The following is a 13,063-nucleotide window of genomic DNA, read 5'->3' on the forward strand; positions in this document are numbered from 1 at the left end:
GCCATTTGAACTCAGCGTTGAGTTCAACAGACCTCAATTTCAGTGGAGTGTGGGCTCGAATTTTTTCGTGTATACATAAATGCTTATAAAAGCAGATAAAGTACATGTAAGCTGTCTGGCTGTGAATTATGGACATCCTTGTTCTTTAAATATTGAAAAGGGGACAACCTGCCTATATCTGAGCTGAGAAAATGTAGGGCTTACAGTTTAAATTACTATTTATTGACAAAACCAATTGTGCTATCACTATAACTGCTTAACTTCTTCTATAATCTGTCACTGTCATAGTGAATAGATATAAAATTCCCAATTTACTTCACAAGTCCAAAATGTTATGATGGGATGAGCTGACTGATGTGTGTTTCTGAACATAAACACTTGTTTTTATAAGGAATTTAAGCATGGATTTAAATCTATTGAATGGCCGTTCATCAATGACTTCAAAAATTTGGTGAAGTTTATAACACTTACATGAGATTTATTTTACTTCATCTTAGCATGGTTCTTGAGATCTGACCATCATGATAATGTTGGCATGGTGTGTGGAAAGGCAAAATGTGGTGCGTGTAGAATTTTGGTTTTCAGATGAGTTGGCACTAAATTAACATGGGCAGCTTTGCGCCCTGAGAATGAGTTGGTGGGGGGTGGGGGGGGGGGGGGGGGGGGGGGGGTGGAGGGGATGTTATGGGTTGATCATGAGTTTGCATAAAGGACTGGGGTGGGACTATTTGGAGGCTCATGGGTGGCTTGGAGGATATTAAAGTCCACTGGGGTGGGTGGACCATGGGTTGGCTTGAGTTGGCATGGAGAATGGGTGAAACAGTGAAAGCTAGAGATCCTAGCACTGAACAATGCAACGAGGATGACCTCCCAGAGAATTGAGCCCAACTAGACTTTTGGCAAACCCTTTGCCTCCCGCCACACTATTCCTGGGGGTAATGGACCAGACTGGAGAACACGGTCAAAATGTCGATCTCACTATTCAGGGCATTTTTATTTCCACTGAGGCAGGTGCAGTGAGCCAGAATATTTCCTAGTGTTGTGCATCTGCCCAGGGAACAAAAACAGAGACATTATTCTGACTTTGGGTATAGTGATTAATGATTGCAGACAACATTATTTTCTTGAGTACCAGTCAGTTTTGGGTACCACCCCACATTTCCATTTCTCACTGATGCACCTAGTTGGCAATTGCATCCACAATGCAAGGCTAATCCTCAGTTGAGGCCCATACATGCTCCAGAAATGGTTCGTGCAAATGACCAGGGCTTTAGCTATATTTCCTTTCGTAATCTAAGGATATGAAGGATAATTTTTACTATTATTCCCTGGGAAATACTCTGGTGAAACAATCATGATATAATTCCAAAAAAGCCTTACTTTCCAACCATTATGTATGGCAACTTGTACAAATGGATGAAATAATACCCTCTCTGAAAATACTGTCCCTGAATTGAGATTGAACCAAACTGTATCATCTCGCTTTACTATGGATGAAGACAGCTAATTCACACAGATTCAAAGGCTATTTATAACATCTCATTGCTCACTATCATATCTTATAGTCAAACTATCCATTGGGATGCACCTTGATGGTGCAAATCAGGGATTGAAAGAGCTGAAGTAGAACAGTCAACCCCCTTCCTATCTCCATCTGACCAATTGCAATTTTAACATTCATTCCTCAGCCACAAACACCCAGCTGAAATAGTCAGCACTATTTGTTGAAGGTCACAGGTGAAGTTTGCTTTCAACTTTGTCCATATCATAGTCACTGCATGTTAAAGTAATTAATCATGGGTGGCATGGTGGCACAGTGGTTAGCACTACTGCCTCACAGCGCCAGAGACCCGGGTTCAATTCCCGGCTCAGGCGACTGACTGTGTGGAGTTTGCACGTTCTCCCCGTGTCTGCATGGGTTTCCTCCGGGTGCTCCGGTTTCCTCCCACAGTCCAAAAATGTGCAGGTTAGGTGAATTGGCCATGCTAAATTGCCCCTAGTGTTAGGTGAAGGGGTAAATGTAGGGGGGTGGGTTGCGCTTTGGTGGGTCGGTGTGGACTTGTTGGGCCGAAGGGCCTGTTTCCACACTGTAAGTAATCTAATCAAAGAGAACATTTGTGCGAAAGTAGCAGAACAGAACAACATATTAAAGGTACTTTTTTAATAATGATAAGTAAAATAATTCTATTTCAACTTCTTTACGTTATAAATGCTTTTGCAGTAAAAAATCAAGTCCACACGTTGTGTGTGAAATGATTCCAGTTTTGCTAACACTGGGAGAGTAGTAGTCACACGCTCAGACTGGAGCTATTCAAACCTTTTGATAAAGTCAGTGAGAGCAATGTGTTCTCTCTGTGCTCTGGATTTCATTCTCAGACAGAGGGCAGTAACAAAACAAAACCACAGAAAAAAAAATTACTGCAATTCTGAAACTCAAGCTGCGAAAACTTTTGTTTATTCATGTCGCAACAGGCAGTAATCTTTTTTTCTAATCAACTTGTTCAGAGATGTTAGTACACACAAGACTCGAACCCAGGCCTCTTGGTTGAGGAGTAGAGGCACTACCATTGCACCAAAAAAGGGATAAGAAAACAGGCAGTAACAGTAATAGGCAGCATTAGTTTCAACTACATGTAGTCTACACTTAGCTCACATTTACATGGGGTAGCCAATATCCTTGATCATAGAAATTCCACAGAAATAGAGCATATGTGTTCCATGTAAAAAGTGAGCACAATGAACACTTCCACATTAGTACCTGTAGTATTCAACTAATATTAAAAAAAAGTGAATACTATCATATCATATTCACAAAAAATTTAATTTAATTGCAGTTTTTATAAACAGCTCAACAGAGGTGATTTTGTTTGTGTTTGATTATGAATGAATATCAATGCAGATAACAATCTTAAAAGGACATATTTCTGTTGGTGATGATGGAATTAGTAAATACTTTGTTCTAAAGGTGAGAGACCCATGCATATGTTTGGTTATAATGGTGTCATTTGGATTTGATAGGTTATATCTCAACTTTGCATTTGCTATATTTACTAATCCATTGACTTTAGGAAAAGGTTACGGCTTTCTACAACTCTGAAACTACTTGAAATACTTGTTAAGTAAGACATCCAATTTTTAAGCATCCAATTTTTAATCCACAACCTACAATTCTGATAATTAGCCATTGCTGAACAAATTATCCCTATTGCTATGTTTTTTTAAGATATATTTTTGCAAAACTATTCTGAACATAGAGCTAATTACCAGTATGTCTTTTAACAAGGCTTGTTTAGTTTCAAAGTTGTATTTTAGTCAAAGTACAAAAAAGTTGCATTGTATAACACTGTTGTTTTATATTGACCACGTATACAAAATAAAATTTGCAAACAACTTTAAATGATTATATTCCACCCTCTTTCCATGCCATTGGAAGCCAAGTGCTTTCTATGTAATAATGAGGTGCATACTGTAGTCAGAATTCCCCTACACAGCATGAAATGAAACTGGAAACTATTGGAAACAATGACCAACAGGCCTGGCACAGTGTAACGCACAGCATTAGAGAATGGGAGCATCAAATTTTATATTTCTTCCTCGCCATCTTCTGATACTGTGTAAGATAGAACCATTAAATACACAAAATAGTGGAGGTGCTTTTGATAATATTATGCCACTATTTTCTCCCAGTTTATATCTAACCCATTCAGGTTAGACATCACTCCTTATCGCACTCAGAATAGGTTCAAATCACTCCATTCACCCACTGCCTGCTTGACAATTATACAGTTCTGAGACAAAATTAGAGGTGAATTGAATGGATGCAGATGACATGGGGAGGAAAATATTGCGCATGAGAATTGTGTCGGTCTCATAAACATTGAAAAGAAAAGAAGAATCCTATGGGCATCAGGCAGACAAACCTTATAGGATCAGAGTGGAGAAAGTTGGTAAATTTTCTTTCAATGGGGTCAAAGTGTAGATTGAAAAGAGCATCATGGGGAACAAATGGCAGCCGACTGTCTCTCCCATATCACTGACAACATTGATCCATTCTGGTCAAGAGAAGGAAGTGGCAATTACAGAACAGATGATGTAGATTTTCACATAGTGCAGTTGCCATGGTGACAGACTACCTCACAGGATTATGGAGGTTGGACCACATAGTTGTAGCTGGGCACTAAGGTCCCTGCAGCAACTTGTCAATTCCAGCACAATATCACATGACCTGGCTTCTGAATGTAGTGGGTGAACGGGGAAACTGGAGTTAGTTAGAGAAGGCCAGGATGGAATTGTGGGGTCTGGGCGTGAATTCCAGTCTCCCCGAACCATATAGAAGAAGTGAATAGTTTATATCAGTTTTATTTTTGGCTCGGGCAGAAAGTAATGGCCAGTGAACAGGTCTGTTGCTCTATTTGCACTCTGCATAAGACAGAGTTAGAGAGATGAAGAGTAAAAGAGAGCAGCAAAGGGAGAGAGAAGACAACAGACATAGAGGATGGAAGTTTGGGAGAAAGAAAGAGACTGTGTTGGGGGTGGGGGGGGGGGGGTGTTTGTGGGAGTGTGCCTGTGCATGAGTACATGCTTGTGTGTGTGTGTGCAGATGTGTCAATGCACATGAATCAACTAAGAACATGAGAGTAAGTGGATGCACGCATGCACGTACATGCAAGCATCTATCGTGTGTGAGAACTTCAGTATAAGTTTGTGTTCAGGGAGAGTGCTAATGAGAGCATTAGACTGGACATACAATGGAGCAATGTCTGGCCTGAGTTAATTGGATGTCAACTGGGAGAAGACAGTGGCTTAACATCAGCAATATTATCAAAAACACCTCCAGTATCTTGTACCTTTAATGCTTCTATTGTGCACAGTATCAGAAAATAGGGAAAGGGATCTGAAATAAATACTTTACTTTGTGCCAGGCCTGTTGGTCATTGTTTCCAATAGTTTCTTGTTCCATTTAGACTGTGGAAAAGAGAAACATATCCAGAAGAACATATCAAGATGCAGGGAAAACACAATGGTTGGGTCAGATTAGGTGCAGCTGTTTTTCTCCAAATAAACTGGTTGAAATCAGAATGAGAATTGTTTCCAAAGGAATAACAAATTCTTACATTTATCAAAAAACTGAATTCCTAGCCTCATTATTTTTGATGTATGCTTGTGGTTTTGAAGGACCTGTTTTTCTGTGGGTTTGTTAAAATATTACTGCCATCTATACACATTGCTGGTCAATATAACACATTGTGTATGACAACAAAACTGCTGTCCCATTTTAGCATCAACATATTTCTGAATCATAGTGGAGTTTAAGGATCTGTGTTTTGCTTTTATTCATGTGTATGGATATCTGAGAATATATTTCAATTTCTTTTCATTAAAGAGCTAATAATATCCTACATATGGTTTCCAGATTTAAATGTTAGTTTAATGCTTACAGCACAGAAGCGTAGTGTTATTTATTGCTCTGCTCTTGCCAAAACTATAACAATTTGAACAAAAATCTTAAATCACTTATAGTCAAGAATTTAAACCATAGAAATTATTTCTAAAGATACCTGTTTAGTAACATGACTTCTGAATGCTGTTGTGACATGAAGGGTTCAGATAGATTAAGGAATACAATGTCTGTTTCCAATCAGCAAATAATAAATATCTATAATCTAAACCTCTTGCATTGCACACATACCGCAACTAGTAATACTGCTCTGAGCATCCTACATCAGATATACATACCAAAAACACTGTACTGAACATACCACATACTGCACTTGGCACACTGTACACACAATGTTCCATATGTTGGCTTCAATGATTACTGCCTCAAGTCGCTCAATAGAAATCAGAGATCACATGGCTACTGTAAGTCACAATTCACAAAGAAATGTATTTCTCTTCAGAGAGCAAACAACAAAACATGCATTATCATTTGCATTAAAAGTTGCTCCAAAATACATACTAAATTATTAAAACGAATTCATGAAGAAAAAGTAATTATTCTATCATGTTCCACTTCCATCCATCCATGAGTGCACATTGCATACACAATCTTTAAAAAAATTTAGATCTTCTAATGGCATGCCTGTGCATTGTTGTTGGCTGTTTATTTGGAGTCTGCTCATTACTGAAGTGATGTACCTTCTCCAGGAAATGATATTGCCAAGTCTTGTTGCCATGGTAATTGTTGTTGTTGATCCATTGCCCTTTTTGGGGAATGGCCAACCTCTGGGAATATTGTCATTCTGTACCCCATGCACTTGGTGACCTCACATCTGCTTCATCAGTTGTATGCAGTGAAGTATCATTTTTCCAGTTGTACGTTTATTTTTGCGAAGACGATACAGCTACTTGTTTATGTTCACAATTTCTGATAAAGCTGACAACTTCACCAAAAGATTGATAAATCTGCAGTTCCAGATGAAATGAATCCCAAGCTACTGAGTGACACAATGGAGGAAATAGCTGGGGCACTGGCACTAAACAGAGCATCTGGGGCACAAATGCTGAGAACTATTGCTGGAACACTGTCTGGGTCCCTTGCCTTTGCAGTATCCAGTGCCATCAGCTATTTCTTGATATCACATGGAATGAATCAAATTGTTGAAGATTGGGCATCTGTGAATGCAACCAGAGGTCTTATCTTATGCTACATTGCAACTTGTATTTTTGTCTGCTTATGTAGGTCACAGAAGTCAGGTCAATTGTTTATCTTTTGTCATTTTCCACATCTTTACCTGAGTGAGTTTTAAAAATAAAAGTAACTGCTTGCTTATCTAGCTTACAGGACTTTGCTTATTTCCATACATTGAGTTACTCATAGTTAAGCACATACTGAATTGATAGCAGGTCATCCTTTTAAAACACTCACACTTCATTATAACTAAACCAGCGTGGGACAATGAGGGGAATCTGTTCACTCCTTCTTACCTGGTCGTAACAATCCTTTGGTGATGTTCACTCTTGCCTCAGCCTTTCTATTTAACTGGGGCTACTGTGGAGATGATGTGTGGTGCTAAATTGCCCAATCATTTATGGAACACCTGAATCCTTCACGAATAAATTTCATTGTCACTTTTCACAATGTCTAAAATACGCTTTTAAGCATTTACTATCCACCGATAGCCAATAACGTCAGCTGCTCCAATTCTTTGTGGTTATTTGAGATGAGGTCATTAATCCTGTGAAGAGATCTTCTTCATCCATGATCTTTCTGGGATGATGTATCAGAAGAGGCTCTTTAGCTTGCTTCACTTTATATGCATTGCACTGAATGAAATAATTGATCATCCTTGACCAGTAGAGCATTTTTCTTATTTCCTTAAACAGGATTTGTTTCCTTGACTGTTTGCAATGGATACACTTCAGCACCTCCTTTCTTATCTCCTTCAACATAGTGAATCTACAGTTCCTTTACACAATAACCTTTGTCAATAATTTCATGCCTTTAAGTCCAATACTGTCCGGCATCAACAGTGTGTCATTGATGGTTGTGGCCATCCTTTCATCACTACTTCCTGTAGCATAACATTGTATTAATTTGTTTGCATGATCTGGGCATAACACTTGTTGTCAGATTCAATATTTCTACTGGATTGATTAATTCCAGACAATCTTGAATCTGAAGATTTCACAATCTGTATTAGCATCCTAACTTCCTCCATCGGGAATATGGCTCTCAACAGCATTTTGGTGATGACCTTCTGCTTCCCTCGCTTGTACATCACTTCCAAATGATATATTTCTACAAGTGAAATGACATTCTTTGCAGATGTACTGGATCAGGTAAAAATAATTTGAGGTACCTGGTGCATAGACTCTACCATCATTTTGTTTCTCTCAAATAAGTACAGCCCAACATTCTCATGATCAAAAAATAATATCCAGACTCTCTTTCTCAATCTTTGTATTGTGTGGCTCAGTGTGTTCATGCTCTACATACAAAAAACAACTAATTGACTTTGCTGCATAAGAGTTCCTTCAATGTCTTGTCTCACTAACAGCATACTGCAGGGCAACTTCTTCATCAATTTTATAGTGGCTAAGCACTGGCATTGACATCACTACTTATTTGATGCGAGTGAAAATTGTCACAGTTCTATGCCTCAATACCGCTGGCTGTCCTGTGAAGTGAATTTGCATAGCGGACTCGGATGACAATTTAGGCAAGGCAGTTCATATCTTATGATACTTCATATAGCAGCATTGTCCATCTGACATTTCACATTCATTTGATTTTCTCCTTCTGCAGTTATAATTCTAAGGGTCATACATTATTTATCACTTTGTCTTACCACAATGTCCATAAGATCATAAGACATAGGAGCGGAAGTAAGGCCATTCGGCCCATCGAGTCCACTCCGCCATTCAATCATGGCTGATGGGCATTTCAACTCCACTTACCCGCATTCTCCCCGTAGCCCTTAATTCCTTGTGACATCAAGAATTTATCAATTTCTGCCTTGAAGACATTTAGCGTCCCAGCCTCCACTGCACTCTGTGGCAATGAATTCCACAGGCCCACCACTCTCTGGCTGAAGAAATGTCTCCACATTTCTGTTCTGAATTTACCCCCTCTAATTCTAAGGCTGTGTCCACGGGTCCTAGTCTCCTCGCCTAACAGAAAAATTTCCTAGCGTCCACCCTCTCCAAGCCATGTATTATCTTGTAAGTTTCTATTAGATCTCCCCTTAATCTTCTAAACTCCAATGAATACAATCCCAGGATCCTCAGCCGTTCCTCATATGTTAGACCTACTATTCCAGGGATCATTCATGTGAATCTCTGCTGGACACGCTCCAGTGCCAGTATGTCCTTCCTGAGGTGTGGGGACCAAAACTGGACACAGTACTCCAAATGGGGCCTAACCAGAGCTTTATAAAGTCTCAGTAGCACAACAGTGCTTTTATATTCCAACCCTCTTGAGATAATTGACAACATTGCATTCGCTTTCTTAATCACGGACTCAACCTGCATGTTTACCTTTAGAGAATCCTCAACTAGCACTCCCAGATCCCTCTGTACTTTGGCTTTACGAATTTTCTCATCGTTTAGAAAGTAATCCATGCTTCTATTCTTTTTTCCAAAGTGCAAGATTTCGCATTTGCTCACATTGAATTCCATCAACCATTTCCTGGACCTCTCCTCCAAACTGTCTAGATCCTTCTGCAGCCTCCCCACTTCCTCAGTACTACCTGCCTGTCCACCTAACTTTGTATCATCGGCAAACTTCGCTAGAATGCCCCCAGTCCCTTCATCCAGATCATTAATATATAACGTGAACAGCTGCGGCCCCAACACTGAACCCTGCGGGACAATGCTTGTTACCGGCTGCCATTCCGAAAAAGAACCTTTTATCCCAACTCTCTGCCTTCTGTCAGACAGCCAATCCTCAATCCACACCAGTAGCTCACCTCGAACACCATGGGCCCTCACCTTGCTCAGCAGCCTCCCGTGTGGCACCTTATCAAAGGCCAAAACTGGACACAGTACTCCAAATGGGGCCTAACCAGAGCTTTATAAAGTCTCAGTAGCACAACAGGCAACCAGTTCTAAGATATAGAGTGATTTTTCCAAATCATCATCTGAAATCATCTCATCAACCTGCTCCTTTCCAGTAAAACACTTGCATGCCAAATGATTCAGCTTCTTTCAGTTAAAGGATTAAAAGGACACATTTCCTTTTCTTTTATTGGGTGACTGCAATATTTGCATTGTGTACTCTACCTCTCATCTTCCTGCTGGCCCTTCTGGAAACCTTTCTTCCTGAGTTCCAATGCTTGAATACACATTGTTGAGAAATAGCATAAGATGGTACAAAATGAGCCTTCAAAGCCTTCAGAATTTCTCCAGCTTGAATTTCTACTCCTCAGCAAAGTCTAGAGGGTGGTACTGTTTGTCACACGTCATCCCCTGCACTGATAATGAAGTTGCTACTCTGATTGTTTTTAGATTTTCTGTATAACTTTGTGGCTCCCTCATAGTTTTGCTTTTGAGACTTGAAGACGTTTCTGGTAAAACAGCATCTTGTACCAAATTTAAGCTTATAACACAACGAGATGAGAAGGACGGCATAATTTGACAGTGGAGTTACGATTGCATTTGTTTATTAAAAGCAGGATGTTTAGAAAGTTATTATTGCTATTACCTCCTGTATTGAACAAAACTGAGTTATCTTTAGATATGCAAATGCCAGAAAATTTCTGGCAAAAGTTTCTCCTCAATCTAATACACCAATGTCAATGTAGAAAATCTATAATTAGAAAAAATGTATGGTGTGTTTTTTTAACCTTCATGGGAATTGACATTTTATACATTTCCTCCATAAATCCATTTGGGAGACAGGAATCTTAGAACAGCCTGAAGCAGGGACTTATGATCCAACATAACAATTGCCTTGTCTTTATATATATAATAAATTGTTCTGTGGCACGTAACAGTAACATTCTGTGTCCATGGGATGGGAAATCAGTAAAAACAGTAGGCTTTAACAAGGTTGGCAACAGATTTATGAAAAAAAGATTTAAGCTTTTTCTACACTGAACCTGCATATATGTTCAGCCTGCCTTATCCAGTAGTCTCTTAGAATGGAGGACATTGATCACCTCATCTCAATATGGATGAAATTTATTAAAAAGAAAACCATGTACATTCTCCAGACTTGAATCAGCTCAATTTAATTCTCACTGAACAATCTGGGGAGCAAGACTTTTTTCATGACTTCTCTCTTTAAAATGATCTGGACACTCCAAACATTTCAATATAGGAATTTCTGTCCAGTGTAAAACTGCTTTTTCATCTATCAGGTTCTGTTTCACAGCTCTAACAATCAATAAACCTATTATCCATCTTTAAACAGACTGTTTTGATTTTTTTCCCAATTTTTTTTAAATAAAGGTATATGTGAAAAGCTGGCTTTGCTAATTACCAAACCGGTGAAAATTGTTTTGTGGACAGGAATTGTGAAAAAGGAAATTTAACCCTGGGTGTTTTACTTCCTGACACTGAATATATGGATAGGATTTTACAGATTGGTGTAGAGTGCTGGTTGTGCGAACAGACTAAATAATGCCTGTTCCTGTTCAGTGCAGGAATAAATACAGCCTCATTATTTCAAAAGGTATAATTGGAGGCAGCAGCTGGACAGAGTAACACAGTAGCTATCCTTATGCTGCTGCCTTAAGCAACACAAGAGGTTAAATTGCACCATCTGCTGTTAACACACTTTTTTTTTAGGAGATTTCTACTCCTCTTATTGGTGTGAGAAATGGTGTGAGATGGAGTTTGAATTGATTACTGTTGTGCCACCTGATTCCATTTCTCTACCACCACTACCGTGACTCAACTAGTAGGAATGCACTGATAATTGAGCTCCAATATTCCACTAGCTGTCACAAATGTGTAACGCCCCAATGAAAGCAGCACGATGAACAATTTGTCTGACAGACTAACATTCAGAACAAAGTCAATTCACACCACTTTCCATCATGAAAAGAAAAATGACTATCATTTTGAAACAAACTGATTTTTTTAATAATTGGCAAAAAAGATTACTAACATGCAACTTAGAGTCATAGAGATGTACAGGATGGAAACAGACCCTTTGATCCAACCCATCCATGCCAACCAGATATCCAACCCAATCTAGTCCCAACTGCCAGCACCCGGCCCATATCCTTCCAAACCTTTCCTATTCATATACCCATCCAAACGCCTTTTAAATGTTGCAATTGTAGCAGCCTCCACCACTTCCTCTGGCAGCTCATTCCATACACGTATCACCCTGTGTGTGAAAAGTTGCCCCTTAGGTCTCTTTTATATCTTTCCCCTCTCACCCTAAACCTATGCCCTCTAGTTCTGGACTTCCCCACCCCAGGGAAAAGACTTTGTCTATTTATCCTATCCATGCCCCTCATAATTTTGTAAACCTCTATAAGGTCACCCCTCAGCCTCCGACGCTCCAGGGAAAACAGCCCCAGCCTGTCCAGCCTTTCCCTATAGCTCAAGTCCTCCAACTCTGGCAACATCCTTGTAAATATTTTCTGAACACTTTCAAGTTTCACAACATCTTTCCGATAGGAAGGAGACCAGAATTGCACGCAATATTCCAACATGACCTCCGAATTCCTGTACTCGATACTCTGATCAATAAAAGAAAGCATACCAAACACCTTCTTCACTATCCTATCTCCCTGTGATTCCACTTTTAAGGAGCTATGAACCTGCACTCCATGGTCTCCTTGTTCAGCAACACTCCCTAGGACCTTACCATTAAGTGTATAAGTCCTGCTAAGATTTGCTTTCCCAAAATGCAGCACCTCACATTTATCTGAATTAAATTCCAACTGCCACTTCACAGCCCATTGGCCCATCTGGTCAAGATCCTGTTGTAATCTGAGGTAACCTTCTATGCTGTCCACTACACCTCCAATTTTAGTGTCATCTGCAAACTTACTAACTGTAACTCTTATGCTCACATCCAAATCATTTATGTAAATGACAAAAAGTAGAGGGCCCAGCACCGATCCTTGTGGCACTCCACTTGTCACAGACCTCCAGTCTGAAAAACAACCCTCCACCACCACCCTCTGTCTTCTACCTTTGAGCTAATTCTGTATCCAAATGGCTAGTTCCCCATGTATTCCGTGAGATCTAACCTTGCTAACCAGTCTCCCATGGGGAACCTTGTCAAATGCCTTACTGAAGTCCATATAGATCACATCTACCACTCTGCCCTCATCAATCCTCTTTGTTACTTCTTCAAAAACCTCAATCAAGTTTGTGAGACATGATTTCCCATGCACAAAGCCATGTTGATTATCCCTAATCAGTCCTTGCCTTTCCAAATACATGTACATCCTGTCCCTCAGGATTTCCTCCAACAACTTGCCTAGCATCGACGTCAGGCTCACTGGTCTATAGCTCCCTGGCTTGTCCTTACCACCCTTCTTAAACAGTGGCACCACGTTAGCCAACCTCCAGTCTTCTGGCACCTCACCTGTGACCATTAATGATACAAATATCTCAGTAAGAGGCCCAGCAATCACTTCTCTAGCTTCCCACAGAG

At 39.8% G+C, this 13,063-nt stretch overlaps 1 protein-coding gene across 2 annotated transcripts in view; it reads right to left on the reverse strand.

Moving 5' to 3' along the window:
* Nucleotides 1-13,063, reverse strand: part of LOC122563665 (ADAMTS-like protein 1) — a 571,728-nt gene that overhangs the window by 124,082 nt on the left and 434,583 nt on the right. The gene's annotated exons all lie outside the window — the stretch shown is intronic.

Source organism: Chiloscyllium plagiosum, unplaced genomic scaffold, assembly GCF_037043375.1.
Source record: "Chiloscyllium plagiosum isolate Xiang-an unplaced genomic scaffold, Cpla_swu_hap1 HiC_scaffold_2, whole genome shotgun sequence".
In the NCBI taxonomy this organism is placed as follows: domain Eukaryota; kingdom Metazoa; phylum Chordata; class Chondrichthyes; order Orectolobiformes; family Hemiscylliidae; genus Chiloscyllium; species Chiloscyllium plagiosum.